The 17,327-nt window shown below is 39.9% G+C and overlaps 1 protein-coding gene across 5 annotated transcripts in view; it reads left to right on the top strand.

The window, feature by feature from the left end:
* The window catches only part of LOC124883813 (sodium/calcium exchanger 2-like), a 238,931-nt gene that overhangs the window by 3,921 nt on the left and 217,683 nt on the right, over positions 1–17,327 (top strand). Inside the window, exons 1-3 of one of the 5 annotated variants that reach the window (XM_047391166.1) lie at positions 13,184–13,577; positions 13,747–13,892; positions 14,427–14,533. The exons of 2 other annotated variants lie outside the window; for them this stretch is intronic. The gene's annotated coding sequence lies outside the window, so the exon portion shown is untranslated. Of the gene's footprint in view, positions 1–13,183; positions 13,893–14,372; positions 14,534–17,327 lie in introns of those variants that run through there. 2 more of the 5 variants (XM_047391167.1, XM_047391168.1) reach the window with 2 other exon arrangements.

Below are 17,327 nucleotides of genomic sequence, written 5' to 3'. Positions count from 1 at the left end.
GGGGAGATCAAAACAAAAAGAGTGAGAGACACAGATACTTTTCCTGACCCAGCTTTATAGACAGTCATTCCCACCTCTCAGGTGCAACTAGATCTTTAATGACCTAACCCAAGGCTGCAGAGAAGTCAAGACTGCTCATAACAAAACAGGGGTACCAGGGCATCACACAAGTTAAAACCACCTCTGTAACCACATCAACAGCCATCGTGGCTACATTCATAAAAGAGTTGCATAAAGTACCTGCAGAACAGGACCCAGCGTTGTCTGGCACTGCACACTCCCAGAAAGCTGTTTGTGTCCCTTGATCTGGTTAAAGCACATTCAAGGATTTTTTTTATTGTCATACCAGCGAAGATTTGGAATCATGTCCCGGTTAAGAAGCCCAATACTTAAGTAAAAAGAAATCTAAATGTAACATACAAAGGTAAATCTAACAATAAAGACCAATGAGTAAAAATATGTGCAGTTTGGTGGGTGAAGTGTTTAGTGCAGGTCAGTGTGTTCAATTCAATTCAGGTTTATTTCTATAGCGCCAATTCACAACACATGTTGTCTCAAGGTTCTTCACAACAGTCAGCTTCATACATTCCAATTAATCGTAACCATTGAACAGTTCAGTCAGATTCAGTTATTTATTCAAATTGGATAAAAAGTTTTTCTATCTAAGGAAACCCAGCAGATTGCATCCAGTCAGTGACTTGCAGCATTCACTCCTCCTGGATGAGCATGTAGAGACAGTGGACAGTCACTGGTGTTGACTTTGCAGCAATCCCTCATACTGAGCATGCATGTAGCGACAGTGGAGAGGAAAAACTCCCTTTTAACAGGAAGAAACCTCCAGCAGAACCAGAACCAGGCTCAGTGTGAGCGGCCATCTGCCACGACCGACTGGGGGTTTGAGAGAACAGAGCAGAGACACAAAGAGAACAAAGAAGCACTGATCCAGGAGTACTTTCTATGGGAAGGAAAAGTAAATGTTAATGGATGTAGCTCCTTTAGTCGTTTCATCTAGAAAGAAAGAACAGATCAACTCTGATCCAGTTTTCAAGGTTAGAGTCTGAAAGAGAGCACATAGAGTTAGTTACAGTAGAAGCTCAGTCAGTAGCCATGTCTAGGAGAGAGAAAGGGTTAAACACTGAAAGACAGGGTCATGTGGATCATCTGTAGAAGGTGAGTAGGAAGTTGTTGCCAGCAGAAGCTTGGACGATGTCCCTCTCCAGAACGGTGTCATAGGTAGACACAGAGTCAGGCCAGGTGTAGCTTCTAGGAAGAGAAACCCATTATCATTATCATTTATTATCATTAAAGAGTTCAAATGAAGTGAACCCACACACACCTGACCAGCAGAAAGACATTCTCTATGTTCTGCTTGTTAGCGGTGCATTCTGGGCCGAGCCGAGCTGTTCTGTAAATCTGCGAGTTACATCTCAGTGAGTTTCACTTTCTGTGCCATTGTTACATAACCGGGGGAGTAAATGCAAACCATTTTTGCTGATGTTTGGGTCTTTTCACTCTCCTTGCATCCAACCAGCACCTTCAAGTTTCTCTCCTCTACTTTTCTAAACATTATACTGACCCTCTGCAGTCCCTCAACCATCCATGTTGCACTACAGTTAATGTTCCCACTGAAATAATTATAAATTCATGCAGACTTTATCCCATGTCTGGGTCATTTAGCAAGTTCTTATTTCTCCATTAAAAAAAAGTCTCTGTCAAGGTTTATTTCAGATTTAAAATGTTTATTTTTCATCTGATTTTCTATACATTATATTATATATTATATTACTATATTAATATTATATATTATATATTATTATATATTATATTACTATATTAATACAAATTTTACAAAATCTCTTCACATATTTGCAACAAGAGTTTTTGAACACTTCAATAAAAAATCTGGATATTTGATGCAATAAAAACAAGTGAGACATTTTTAAAGATGCATTAATACTATATTCTGACCTAAATATGTTTTTGAATTAAAAGAAATGTATTATTAGTATTATTACTCTTGTTATTATTATTGCTACTATTGGTTTGAAGGTTTTCTTTTTCACATTCACTGCTTTAGCAGACAGTGGCATAAAAATCCATTTGCCTCCTTACAGGTTTCATTTGTTTATGTTTTTTGTCAAATTTAAATGTTTCATATTATCAAACAATTTTTATCTCAGACACAGATAACTTGAATAAATACAAAAAGTAGTTTTCAAATGATGATTTTATTCATTAATGACAAAAATCTATCCAAACCAACCTGGCCCGTATGAAAAGGTATTTGCCTCCCTTGTTAAATCATGAATTAACTGTGATTAAACTATATTTTTTTGCCCCAGTTTCATAAACCACACCACTGGGCCCAATTACTGCCAGACCTCTAGAATCAATAAATCATTTCAATAGAACCTCTCTAACAAGATGAAGTAGACTAAAAGATCTCAAAAAAGCAGCACATCATTTGCCGATCTAATAAAATGCAAGAACATGAGAAACGAAGTTACTGACTTGTATCCGTTTGGAAAGGGTTAAATAGCAATTTCTAAGGTTTGGGCACTCCAGAGAACCACAGTGAGAACCAATATGGTTCTAATTACAGGTGCAAGACACACTCCTTCCAACCATGTTGGAACCTAGGTCATTCATGCTGGAAAACAGACTGATTTAAAACAATTCAGCAAAGAAGAGCGGGCGAGAGTAGAGAAATAAAGTTGGATACGTGAATGACAGAATGGTAAATGGACTGAACTTATATAGCGCCTTTCCAGTCATACAGACCGCTCAAAGCGCTTTACACTAGAGCCACATTCACCCAATCACAGTCACTAACGCTCACACATTCATACACCGATACGCAACTTGAGGTTAAGTGCCTTGCCCAGGGGCACATCAACATACAGCAGGAGGAAGCTGGAATCAAACCCACAACCTTTCAATTGCAAGACAACTACTCTTCCTACTGAGCCACAGTTGCCAGAACAAATACCTACTGTTTTTAACCAAGAAATGTGGATACCATTTAGATTATACAATGGAGTATACAAAATGTGTAAAATTTGTTTCACAATATTGATACTTTATCAACACATGCACATCAAAAGTTACTTTAGCCATTTCTGCCTCGGACTAAATGTAGCAACTTAGAGGAGCGGCTTACAGGAATGAGTTAAATCTGAATGATGTGGTGTTTGGTACTTTCCATATTTTCATTCACTATGACTAAAGAACCCTGTTTAATCTAAAGAGAAGTGACCCCAGATGACGATGCTGCCATCGCCATGTTTCACTTTGGGGTGAAACATGGTGTGTGTATCAAATATTTCTATTGGAGTTGTGGCTCAAAGCACATTTTTTGTTTCTTCAGGCTATTATACATTCTCCCACAAGCTTTTTGAGGATATGAGCGGCCTTGGTGCTTTCTTTGGAAGAAGAGTTGTTTTTTTTTAAAGAAAATCTTCTTGTTTCTTAAAACATACAGGTCCTCAAAATATTAGCATATTGTGATAAAGTTCATTATTTTCCATAATGTCATGATGAAAATTTAACATTCATATATTTTAGATTCATTGCACACTAACTGAAATATTTCAGGTCTTTTATTGTCTTAATACGGATGATTTTGGCATACAGCTCATGAAAACCCAAAATTCCTATCTCACAAAATTAGCATATTTCATCCGACCAATAAAAGAAAAGTGTTTTTAATACAAAAAACGTCAACCTTCAAATAATCATGTACAGTTATGCACTCAATACTTGGTCAGGAATCCTTTGGCAGAAATGACTGCTTCAATGCGGCGTGGCATGGAGGCAATCAGCCTGTGGCACTGCTGAGGTCTTATGGAGGCCCAGGATGCTTCGATAGCGGCCTTTAGCTCATCCAAAGTGTTGGGTCTTGAGTCTCTCAACGTTCTCTTCACAATATCCCACAGATTCTCTATGGGGTTCAGGTCAGGAGAGTTGGCAGGCCAATTGAGCACATTGATACCATGGTCAGTAAACCATTTACCAGTGGTTTTGGCACTGTGAGCAGGTGCCAGGTCGTACTGAAAAATGAAATCTTCATCTCCATAAAACTTTTCAGCAGATGGAAGCATGAAGTGCTCCAAAATCTCCTGATAGCTAGCTGCATTGACCCTGCCCTTGATAAAACACAGTGGACCAACACCAGCAGCTGACACGGCACCCCAGACCATCACTGACTGTGGGTACTTGACACTGGACTTCTTGCATTTTGGCATTTCCTTCTCCCCAGTTTTCCTCCAGACTCTGGCACCTTGATTTCCGAATGACATGCAGAATTTGCTTTCATCCGAAAAAAGTACTTTGGACCACTGAGCAACAGTCCAGTGCTGCTTCTCTGTAGCCCAGGTCAGGCGCTTCTGCCGCTGTTTCTGGTTCAAAAGTGGCTTGACCTGGGGAATGCGGCACCTGTAGCCCATTTCCTGCACACGCCTGTGCACGGTGGCTCTGGATGTTTCTACTCCAGACTCAGTCCACTGCTTCCGCAGGTCCCCCAAGGTCTGGAATCGGCCCTTCTCCACAATCTTCCTCAGGGTCCGGTCACCTCTTCTCGTTGTGCAGCGTTTTCTGCCACACTTTTTCCTTCCCACAGACTTCCCACTGAGGTGCCTTGATACAGCACTCTGGGAACAGCCTATTTGTTCAGAAATGTTTTTCTGTGTCTTACCCTCTTGCTTGAGGGTGTCAATAGTGGCCTTCTGGACAGCAGTCAGGTCGGCAGTCTTACCCATGATTGGGGTTTTGAGTGATGAACCAGGCTGGGAGTTTTAAAGGCCTCAGGAATCTTTTGCAGGTGTTTAGAGTTAACTCGTTGATTCAGATGATTAGGTTCATAGCTCGTTTAGAGACCCTTTTAATGATATGCTAATTTTGTGAGATAGGAATTTTGGGTTTTCATGAGCTGTATGCCAACATCATCCGTATTAAGACAATAAAAGACCTGAAATATTTCAGTTAGTGTGCAATGAATCTAAAATATATGAATGTTAAATTTTCATCATTACATTATGGAAAATAATGAACTTTATCACAATATGCTAATATTTTGAGAAGGACCTGTATAGAGTAACCAGAAGATGTTTGTCTCCTGGTGCTGGATCTGCTCTGATTGGACCGCAGGTTTGAAGAACAGGGATCTTTGAGTTCATGATGTATACATTTTTTCAAACCAGAGATGAAAGATTCCCCCTTGATTTTCTGATTTTCTTTCCTTTCTAAATCCTAATTTTCTTTTCTCTGTTCAGAGCCAGATGTTTTAGACTATTTGTTAGTTTTTTATTTATATTTGACTTTATATCTAAATCCAAAACAGATTGAATTTAGTTCATTATTTGAATAACATCCTCATAAAAGATAGACTAAAATATAAATGTGTTTTTTTTCCTCAACCTGCACATCAACTCAGTGAGAATGATGGTGTTTTTAGGGCTGTGATGACAAGCTCTGTCGCTTCTGGATGTGTGGATGTCCAAAAGCAGGAGTTTAATAGATCTCAGTACTCTGGCTGAAGATTGTAGCCATAAAAGAGGGACTAAGGAAGGTGTTGCAATGCCATTAAGACTCTTAAAAACAAGCTGTGAAAGTTTAAAATATATCATGGAATGGACAATAAATCAGTTTGTGTTCTGTTGGTTTTTCCTGCTGCTGCTGCATTTTGTTCAATAGTCCAATCAGGAAAACATTTAACCATAGAATAAAAAAACTCATGTAGGAGGAAAGCTTAGCTTCAGTAAAGTGCATTAATTGGAAAAACTCATATTTGCAGCTTATCTGTTTATCATGTTAAGGTTCTTTGCAAATGTGTGGCAAGAAGATTATGACCAGTGTTGAAAAGGTGTTAAAACCACCTTAAAGGTTGAGCGGTCTAAACAGGACAGCTACGGAACACAAAAACATGAAATTCCAGGATAAACGTCTGTTATGATTAACCTTCATGTTCCTCATTCTGCTCTTCTTCTGTCCCCATCACTGGCATCTCAGTGGGTGTGGGTCTCTAATGCATTCAGAGTTCACCCAACTGACCAAAAATGGTAAAACTGGTATACAGATTGCAGTTTGCAATATTAATGTGGCATGCATTGATTTGCAATGATTTGAAATCATAAAACAGATGTTATATATACGGTGCTGCTTTACAAAAGTCTAATTGTCTTTATTGATGGTACTGTGGTATTAGATGCGCTGAAATCACAGAAACAGCCACTGGCACATTACTGTGAGTCTACCTTGTGTTTCAGTGACGAAGAAAAATACGCATCTTGAACTAAAATCACACTTCAGCGTCGCCTTTCTGATAGCATAAGCAATCTCCAGCTGAGCCAGGCTGTTCCAGGCTATATGGACATTTCCACAAATCTCTGGGACCAGCATCACAACATAGAGAGATTCTTCTTCTTACAGATTTTTGTTTTTATTTAAATAAATATTGTCTGGTCTGATGTTGCAAGTGTTCAGGGTGGGTCAGGATTGAGCTGGGTTTCTGCCTGTTCCTGCTAGTGCTTGTTGGACCAGACTGGATGCTCCTGGAAGCCGTAAGAAGGGCAACCAGTAGCTAATCTCTGTTTTATCAATCCATCAGACAAAGATGCCTAATTTGACCAAACCTGCAGAGCTTAATGTTTTCCTTCTGAATAGAAAATACACTTTACCAACATTATCCTGAAAGAACATCATTAGTAGACAGTCTCTGCATCTCCCACTCTTCACCTACCTCCTACTGTATGTGTGACAGTCAATCAAAACCTCTCTTCAATCTTCAAACTACTCTGGTCCACCACTTTGTCTCAGACTTTGATTGGTAGGGAGTAAATGTTTTCACTCATGCATTCCTGTTTTCTCCTGGGGGGTCATCACGAGACAAGGAGACATATTAACAGTTTGTGAAGACATCCAGGATCCTGCTGCCTCGGCTGTTTTAGAGAGCCAGGATCAGACAAAAATATTGGGTTAAATCTTTTATCATGTACATTATTCAGAGATAATTCAAAGATATTCACATATCTGAGGATGCACATAAAGCATCCATCTTCAACAGATTGCTGTGCTCGTTTTGAACACAGCGTCGGCATCACGCTCCCAGACATCACACACGAACACAAAGATACACCCCACTGAGCCACCCACACACAGTCGTTGGTCTGAGTCCAGGAACTGTGCCACCAGCTGTCCTCTCATTGGCTGCTGTCCTGATGCCCCTCTGAGTGTGTTAAATCCCGTCCATCAGACCATCCATTTTTCAGACCTTCTCTGTTTCACATCCTATGCTTCAGTTCAGACTCTCAGAGACCTGCAGCTTTTAATTATCTAAGCTAAGAGATCTGGCAAGTTAAAGAGACCCCCTCCTCTAAATGTGCAGAGCTTGATTCACACTAATATTTTTAAGAATTCAGTACGATTTACATATACGATTTATATATATTTAAATATATTAAGAATAGTGCTCGAACATTAGGAATCAATTAGGAATCAGTTAACAATATTCTGAATGCATCTAAGAATCAGGTACAAATACATTTGAATTTGTTACTATTTTTGACAATTTGTGGGATTTTCCATCAAGACATGATAAAAAGTGACAAGAAACCAGCAGGAGGTTATTTGATGCTTAACTGTTGATATATTTAAATGTTTAAATGTTTCATTGAAGTGATTGTTTAAGCCAATAAAATGTAGAAACTAAAGTGCTTGTTGATGGATATACAAGGTCATCAGGAACTAAAATAAATTGTTTTATGTTTCTTATTATATTTCCTTATTTATTTTAAAAAGGTTTTAGTATTTTATCAGTTTTATTAGAGTGAATCCAGTTATTAAACCAGCAATAGTCACGTTGAAGTTGCAGCTGGTATTGTCCTGGTCAAAAATAACACCAAGGCTTTTTACTTTATTATCAGAGATCAATTTAATGCCATCCAGGTTAAGTGATTGACTAAGCAGTTTCTTTTTTAAAGACTCCGGTCCAAAGACGACAACTTCTGTGTTGTCTGAATTTAGAAGCAGAATATTTAAAGTCATCCAAGTTTTTATATCTTCAAGACATGCTTGTAGTCTATCTAACTGGTTGGGCTCATCAGGATTTATGGATAAGTAAAGCTGAGTATCATCAGCGTAACAGTGAAAATGTATCCTATGCTGCCTGATAATTTGACCTATTGGAAGCATATATATAGTAAAGAGAATTGGCCCAAGTACTGAACCCTGTGGTACTCCACAATTAACCCTGGAGTTTAAAGATGATTTATCATTTACATGAACAAACTGGAATCTGTCAGACAGATAAGATTTAAACCAGCCTAGCGCTGTTCCCCTGATCCCTACAGCATATTCCAGCCTTTTTAAGAGAATATTATGGTCGACTGGATCAAATGCAGCACTGAGATCTAACAGAACCAGAACAGACACAAGTCCATTATCTGAGGCCATAAGAATATCATTAGTGACTTTCAGCAGAGCTGTTTCAGTGCTATGATGAGCTCTGAAACCTGACTGAAACTCTTCAAACAGGTCATTGCTGTATAAATGTTCACACATTTGATTAGCAACTATTTTCTCAAGAATTTTAGATAAGAATGGAAGATTGGATATAGGTCTGTAATTTTTCAAGTCATCTCGATCAAGCGAAGGTTTCTTAAGTAAAGGTTTAATTACAGCTACCTTAAAAGCCTGTGGTTCTGATCCATTTATTAAAGATAGATTAATCATATCTAAAATGGGGCTGGTAATCAGAGGGAACACTTCCTTAAATAATTTGGTTGGGATTGGGTCTAACATACAAGTTGAAGGTTTAGATGAAGCTAATATTTCTGATAACTCAGGAAGCTTCACAGGATCCGAACAGTCCAAACACAGATCAGGTTCTACAGTTATTTCCAATGTTGTCTCACTTGCTGAGGATGAAGTAATCATCTTCAGGAGTATGTCAAAGATTTTATTTTTAATAGAATCAATTTTATTTAAGAAGAATCCCATAACGTCATGGCTGCTAAGAGCTAAGGGAATGGATGGCTCAACAGAGCTCTGACTCTGTGTAAGTTTAGCAACTGTACTAAAGAGAAACCTAGGATTATTCTTGTTCTCTTCTATTAATGATGAGAAATAAGCTGTTCTAGCTTGGCGAAGTGTCTTTTTATACAACAGTAGGCTATTTTTCCAGATTAAGTAGGAATCCTCTAGGTGTGTAGAGCGCCATTTTCTCTCCAATTTTCTAACATTGTGCTTTAAAGTACGCAGCTCTGAATTAAACCAAGGAGCTAGCCTCCTATGAATAATTATCTTCTTTTTCAAGGGGGCTGCATTGTCTAATGCATCACGCCATGATGAAGAAACACTATGAACAAAAGAATCAATTTGTGAAGGGGCAGAAACAAAATGATTGCCCTCCACTGTGCTTTTCAGTGATAATGAGGAAATTAAAAGTGGAACAGATTCTTTAAAAGTTGTTACAGCATCGCCTGATAATGATCTACTATAATGAAATTTTCTTTCAGGTGTGGAGTACTCGGTTAAATTAAACTCAAAGGTTATTAAGAAATGGTCAGACAGGACAGGGTTATGAGAGAATATTATGTCTTTACACTCAGTGCCATATGTCAACACAAGGTCCAGAGAATGAAGACAAAGGTGGGTAGGTTTGTTAATGTTTTGATCAAAGCCAATTGAGTCTAAGATAGCATTAAACGCTATATTTAGGCTATCACTTTCTACATGAATGTTAAAATCCCCCACTATAATAACCTTATCTGTATTTAACACTAAATCAGATAAAAGGTCTGAAAACTGATCTAAAAATTGAGAGTAAGGACCTGGTGGACGGTACAAAACAACAAACAGAAGAGGTTTTAGTGCTTTGCAATTTGGATGAGGAAAACTAAGGATTAAATATTCAAAAGAGTTGTAGCTATTGATTGGTCTGGGACTAATCAATAAATTGGACTGAAAGATGGTTGCTACTCCTCCTCCTCGCCCAGTATTTCGAGGAATGTGAAAATTTAAATAATTAGTAGGAGTTGACTCATTTATAGTAACATAATCCTCTTGCTGCAGCCAGGTTTCTGTGAGGCAAAATAAATCAATCTGATTGTCACAAATCAGGTCACTAACTAGCAAAGTCTTTGAAGAGAGAGATCTTATGTTCAGTAAGCCACATTTAATTGTTTTATTTTTAGTCTGAGTTGTGTTTATTTTTATTAGATTTTCCTGATTTCATCCTTTTAAATTATTTTTTAATCTATTCAATTTTGGCCGTGGGCGAGACACTGTCTTAATAGGGTAATGGGTGGGTAGCAGTACAGAAGCTGCAGAGAGGAGTGTTAAACTACGACCCTGCTTCCTGGTCTGAACCCTGGGTTGTCAAAGTTCTGGAGAACTAATAAATTCGGCCAGATTCCTAGAAAGAAGAGCTGCTCCATCCAAAGTGGGATGGATGCCGTCTCTCCGGATCAGACCAGGTTTTCCCCAAAATGTTCGCCAGTTATCAATGTAAGCCACATTGTTTTCTGTACACCACCTAGACAGCCAGCGGTTGAATGACAGCATGCGGCTAAACATGTCGTCACCTGTCAGATCGAGGAGGGGACCAGAGAAAATTACGGAGTCCGACATTGTTTTGGCAAACTTACACACCGAAGCAACACTAACTTTGGTGACCTCCGATTGACGTAACCGGGTGTCATTACTGCCAGCGTGAATAACAATCTTACGCTTATCCTTAGCCAGCAGTTTCAGGTAGGATTTGATGTCGCCCGTTCTGGCCCCTGGCAGACATTTGACTATGGTCGCTGGTGTCTCTAGTGCCACGTTTTTGACTATGGAGCTGCCAGTTACCAGAGTTGGCTTCTCAGCGGGTGTGTCACTGAGCGGGTAAAATCTGTTAGAAACGCAGACGGGTTGGTGGTGACCTGTGGGCTGGGATCTAGAACTATGCTTTCTACGTACCGTCACCCAGCCGGCCTGAAGCCCCGGCTGCGCGGGCTCTGCTGGAGGACTGCTACGGGGAGCAGTGATTGTGGCACTGTACCAGTCTGTCGTGGTGAAGAGAGAGCTGAGTCAAAAAGCGAAGCTCTCCATTTACCGGTCGATCTACGTTCATCTATGGTCATGAGCTTTGGGTCGTGACCGAAAGAATGAGATCACGGATACAAGTGGCCAAAATGATTTTCCACCGTAGGGTGGCTGGGATCTCCCTTAGAGATAGTGTGAGAAGCTTGGTCATCCGGGAGGAACTCAGAGTTGAGCCGCTGCTTCTCCACGTCAAGAGGAGCCAGTTGAGATGGCTCGGGCATCTGGTTAGGATGTCACCTGGACGGCTCCCTGGTGAGGTGTTCCAGGCACATCCCACCAGGAGGAGGCCCAGAGGAAGACCCAGGACATGCTGGAGGGACTATGTTTATCAGCTGGCATGGGAACGCCTTGGGATTCTCCCGGATGAGCTGGCCCAAGTGGCTGGGGGGGAGGGAAGTCTGGGTCTCTCTGCTGCTGCACCCACGACCCGACCCCGGATAAGCGGAAGACAATGGATGGATGGATAGAAGTGTGAGGACACATGATGATAATAAAGCAGCATCCGGTGTCAGGCTGAAGCTGGAAAAATCTTTAATGGGCTGTCAGTTTTGCATCGTGTAACAAATAGTAGTTTATAGCTGACTCTTTATTGTTTCACAGTAAATGTCACAGCCAGAGGTGAAACTGGAGATCAAAACCAAAAATCATCAAAATTTAGGTTAAAAAAACAAAGCGCTGCATCTTTATAGTCACTCGGATTTCCTTTTTTTTTTCTCCTGACAATAAAGCACTGCTTCCCTCATCTGTGATCTACTCCGGTAATAATACAGATGCCCCAAAGCTGATCGGCGTTATGTGGTAGAAAACATTTATCTTAAAAGACCCGCTGTTCTTAGATTAGAAGCTAGATGTGTATTTTCTGGCTGGTGCTCAGTGTTGCTTTGATATCTGAGTGGCTTTTATAGTCCCTATGACCAACACTAAATGGATCATGAAGGTACAATAAGTAAAAATGCCAACAGGCGACAAAGGCTTTGTCTGAAGTGAAAACACTGCGGAACGAGAAGGAGATGATGCATGAAGGAAGAAATGAGCTTCACAGGAACATGCAGCATGAGTGACAAGAGACGATGAGCGTCGTGGCCGTAATTACACCAGGCGACTTAAATGAGCAGGGCTGAGTGTCTGCTGTGGAGGGTGCTCATCTTGTAGACATGATGAGGAGCTGGAGGCAGACAGCTCCATTTCACAGTCATTAACACGGGGCAGCCTGGGATGTAAGGAGAGAGACATGCTACAGCGTTTCCAGTTGTCCACAGAATACACATTTAACAAGAGCATTCAGAGTGTTCTGATTACAGTGCACCTGAATCTCCATCCCTGCCACAGCGTTGGTTACGGTTGTTAAAATCTGACTGGGAGTGTTGTGGGAGTGAAGGGTTCAGGAACCAGTGCTGTACAGTGCAGACATAATGTCGCACGTGCTATGAAAAAAACTGTCTGTGCGATAAATTATTTTTATACGTAGCACTCGTGCGACAGCTTTTGCAAGCTGCTTGTTTTTTTTTCTACTATAAGGAAGATGCGACATGTGAAGCCATGTCACGTCACTATGCTACATAGTGGTTGTAGTCTATTGGGATAACCAAGTGTTACTTTATCAGCGTAATGGTAATCTTATATCACACAACAATTCCCACAGGTCCTTTGTGTTGGTTGCCAGTCCAGTGGTAGATGGTGTGCGCATGCGCTTCAGAGAATCTGGTTGAATTCACAAGCTTGATTATCATGCTGGAAAAATGGAGCGATATTTCAAACTTTTAACCAAAAACAAAACCAAATGACCCCATCAAGAAGAAACAAAACTCAAAATGCACCAAACCAAGGTACGTCTGATAAGAAGGGGAAAGTTTATAAGTATAACACGTAATGGGAAAAGGACTTTCCGTGGCTTATTTACGATGCAGAGGCGCAACTTCTCTTTGGCCAGTACTGTATAGAAGCGCCGAAAAAGCTAAAATCAGACAACTCTTATGTTGTGGGAAACATGATATTTAAAAGGGATAATGTTAAAAAACACCACATGTCACATCGTCACATTCTGGCCAAGGATGCATTCATCTCAAAACAACAACCGGAGCGTGCTGGTACCGTTCTCCACTCTCTAAAAACCGGAGTGGTCAGAGCAGACGAGGCTGCTCTTAAAGAAGTAAAAATGAAGATGAACATGGCTTATTGCATCGCAAAGGAGGAGCTACCGTTCACTAAATTTAGGAATTTGATATCACTTTGCAAAAAGAATGGAGCAGATATCACGCCATCCTACGACAACCACGTCCGATGCGGGGAGATGATTTCGACCAATGCGGGAGAAATGAAATCCGGTCTGGCCGAAGAAATCAGACAAGCCCGCCACATCCCAGTCATGATCGACGGTGATACAGATGCTTCAAACAAAGAGTGAGAAATGGTTTATGTGCACATGATTCAAAACGGAAAACCTGTGAACAAGCTAGGTGGGCAGCAAGAGCTGAAACACAGCCATGCAGTAGGTGAGTAACATTTACGCTTTTAAACTGTTTTGGAGTGTTGAAAATTAACAGCAGCCAAATTGTGGGAATGCTAATGATTAGTAGATTGCTGGTGGAGATAAGAGTGGATTTTACATGCAGACTGAAATTGCACTGTCTCTGTCTGATTAATGTCATCCAATTGTTTAAGGAGTACTACAAGCCACCAAGACTGCTTTTGGGAAGCTGGGAGCAGAGGACAGTGGATGGATGGACTGGCTGGTTGGCTTTAGAGTAGATGGTCCAGCAGTCAACATGGGATGTCGTGGAGGTGTTACTGCTCTGCTCAAGGAAGAGGTTGGGGAGCATGTAATTCCTTTTAACTGCATGCCACACGGGTACATCCTAATACAACTTTTAAGAACAAACTATGATTTAATATACTACATAAAAGCTAGAAGTGCTGTTTATTTAAAAAATATAAAGCCACTGTCATATATTTAGGTTGGAACTGGCAATACTGACTGACCAAAAGAAGGAGCCGTCGGTTGCTAAAGTTTATGATCCTACTGTGGAAAACGTACCAGTTCAGCCCAAAATCTCAGAGAGAGCTCCATGCAGTGGGCCAAATGCCCACTAACCCTACCCCTGGGAGTCACCATCAGCAGCCCTTCGAGTGTTAAAGGTTAATTAATCACTGAGTAGCAGAGATTAAATATGTTCACAAACATTTCTAATTCTTTTTTGAGTTAGTATTTATTTGATTTAGCTACTTTGGCTTGTTGCAGCTTTTATGTCTTCAAAACAAATCATAATAATAATGTTTTTTATTCAAAGGCACATGCTATATTCCACATGTTGAGCGAGCATTGCATGTTCTTCTCCAACAAGGTGGAGACGATGAAGAGGAAAGTGGCCATTATGCTGCAACTCTCCAGCACATGAGCCACCTGGCTGCTTCTTCTCCCTGTCCTGATGTGAAAGGAAGAGCAAAAAAGGTATACCATTTTAAAGGAAATGTTTGGTTCAAGTTGCTCATTCCTTTGCTAACAACACTGTTCCATAAACATATGTAATCTGCTGCAACCTCTGAAATTGTTTTACAGATAAAGTTTGAAATGGAGCGTGCAGATGTCTGTGCCTTCAGCCATTTATGGCTGATGTTTTCACAGAACTTGGGAGTCTCAGCAGAACCCTACAAACAAATGATTTAATCCTACCAAAGGCATCTGCTGAGCTACAGAGGACAGTATCAGAACTGGAAGGGATGAAGTTGAGATGTAAGCCAGGAGGAATGTTAGAGAAGTTCCTGAGCATGAAGTCTGAGGGAGAGAGTGTTATCTTTCAGGTGTGGCATCATAATTAGACAATTACCTCCCAAATGCATTCTCCAGTTCCAAGTGTTTGTGTTTATCTTGTTGTTAATATGATTTTCAGGGAATGGAGCTGAAATGGCAAGTTACTATGAATGACAGTGTTTTCAGAAACCTACATGGGGCAGCTGCTGTTGACATTGCAGTAAAAGAGATGAGATTGCACTTCATGCGCTTTCTGAGTCAGTCAGGGCACGGTGTAGTCTACAGCTCCAGAATATTCAACCATGATGCATGGCCAGAGAGACAAGATGCACCACTGGACTATGGCAGGGGAGAGATTCAGGTTCTAATCCAACATTTTGGATTAGAACCTACTGGTAATATTCTGCAAATGATCTTGTTAGTTTGGATTAAGAATGGAGATTCCAAGACTGTTACCATGCCCCTAATGTTTCTCTCTATTACCCTATTGACAAAGTGGTGGATGCCAGGTCGACCAGGTCCCTCCGGAATGGCAGCTGCTGAAAACCATCGTCAGGACCACCTTTAAGGACAAGTCCTACCTTGGGCTGTGGCAGACACTCCTCACCAAGGAGCCATATTGTTCAGACTTGGAGATATTTGGCCTCCTTATGTTTCAGAACATCCTACACCTGGGTGAAATGCTTCTTGTACTGCCCATCTCCGCTGCTCAGTGTGAGCGAGGATTTTCTGCACAAAACCACATCAAGAACAGGACTCGCAGCAGCCTTCATGTGTCCACTACAGAAGATTTAATCCGAATCAGCACAGAAGGCTGATCATTTGAAGCAAAATGGTTGTCCACTTCTAAGAGAACCCGGAGACCACTATTAAAACAGTGGCCAGCAGACATGCAGGAAATGTAACATTACACACACACATATATGTATGGATGTATTATATGCATACTAAAATATTGCACATGCATTTCTCTTAAGTCATACAGTATACATACTGCAGCCCGACACAAATTGCAGACATTTTTCAAGGCATACTTACACACTAATGTATTAAACATCAACATTAATGTGAATAAATAAAAATGTTATTATGTTTGCATTTCCACTGACAAATATAAACGTTTCAAGATATTTATTTTTATTGTGTTTTCATTGTATGCATTACTATTTGTCAGTGTGTTTAAGTAATGATATGCCCTACTTTTGGTTTTTATAGATTTTGGAGACAATTTGTGCTGCTGCTACAACTTTTTGTTCTGTGCTAAAAAGGCAGCAACCTTTGTAGCACCAGTGCTATAAGCTGAAAAAGTTAACGTACATCCTTGGGAACTTTTTGTAAGGACCTTTATTTTGCTTTCAATTTTGATTTTTGAGATTGCATAGTAAAATAATAACTATTCTTAGAATTTGTGAATTAAAACCTTCAAGTTTAGGGGTCAGAGTAATCGTAGAAAATATGTGTCAGTTTCAGCAACAACAGTAAAGACCCTGTGTACAGATTTAAAAGTATTTGTCCCACCAAAGATTTCTTCTATTTTAGATCATTAGACACATTTTAACATCAGACAAACTAAACACAAAATGCATTTTACGAATAATAATTTCATTTTTAAGGGCAAAATGCTATCCAGACCAACCTGGCTCTATGTGAAAAGTAATCACCCCTCTTGTTAAATCGTGGATTAACTGTGATGAATCATATTATTGGAGTTTACTTTCATCAGCAACATCGAGGCTTGATTACTGGAAGACCAGTCGAATTTAGAGATCGCCTCAATAGAATCTGTCTTACATAAAGCAGGCTAAATGTCACTGACATCTATCTGTAATGGCTTGAAAAGTCATTTTCAAGGTAAGTCAAGGTGAAGGTCAATATCCACCAAGTCAAAACCACTTCTGACCAAAAACAACGTAGAGGCCCATCTTGCCAACAAAACACAATGGTGCTCACTAAGACTTTCTGTGGACTAACGAGGCAAAAAAGGAAACGTTTTTCTGAGACCGGTTACATCTGGTGTATAGCTAACACAGCATTTCACAAGATGAACATAAATGATAGAAACATGAGCAGTAAATTCTGTCTTGGCTAACAAAAAGGAAAATGAAAAAAACTAATAAACAATATAAAAGTTTTGGAAAGTCCTTGTCAAAGTCTGACCTTTGCACATAGAATCAAGTTGATTGCCATCACTTTTTCCCTTGTTAAATGTTAAATCTTTTTGAATTTACTCAGGTTGTCTTTATCTGAAATTAAAATTAATTTGATCAGAAACATTAAAACTGACAAAAAAGCAAAAGCAAAGAATTATGTTATAAAATGAATAAACCTAACATTTTGTTTCCCTTATATCCCAACAAATATCACAAAGTCATGTCAAATTTCAACGCTAACAGTAGCAAAAAGAAAACACACCTTTTCCTTAATTGAACTGAACCACGCCTGAACTTCTAGGACCAATTTTCAAATGGGAAACAGTCAATTGCTCCCTTTGATT

This window comes from Girardinichthys multiradiatus, chromosome 18 (genome assembly GCF_021462225.1).
Source record: "Girardinichthys multiradiatus isolate DD_20200921_A chromosome 18, DD_fGirMul_XY1, whole genome shotgun sequence".
NCBI lineage: Eukaryota > Metazoa > Chordata > Actinopteri > Cyprinodontiformes > Goodeidae > Girardinichthys > Girardinichthys multiradiatus.
The sequence above is the reverse complement of the archived record's forward strand: the minus strand, read 5'-3'. Positions and strand labels throughout refer to the sequence as shown.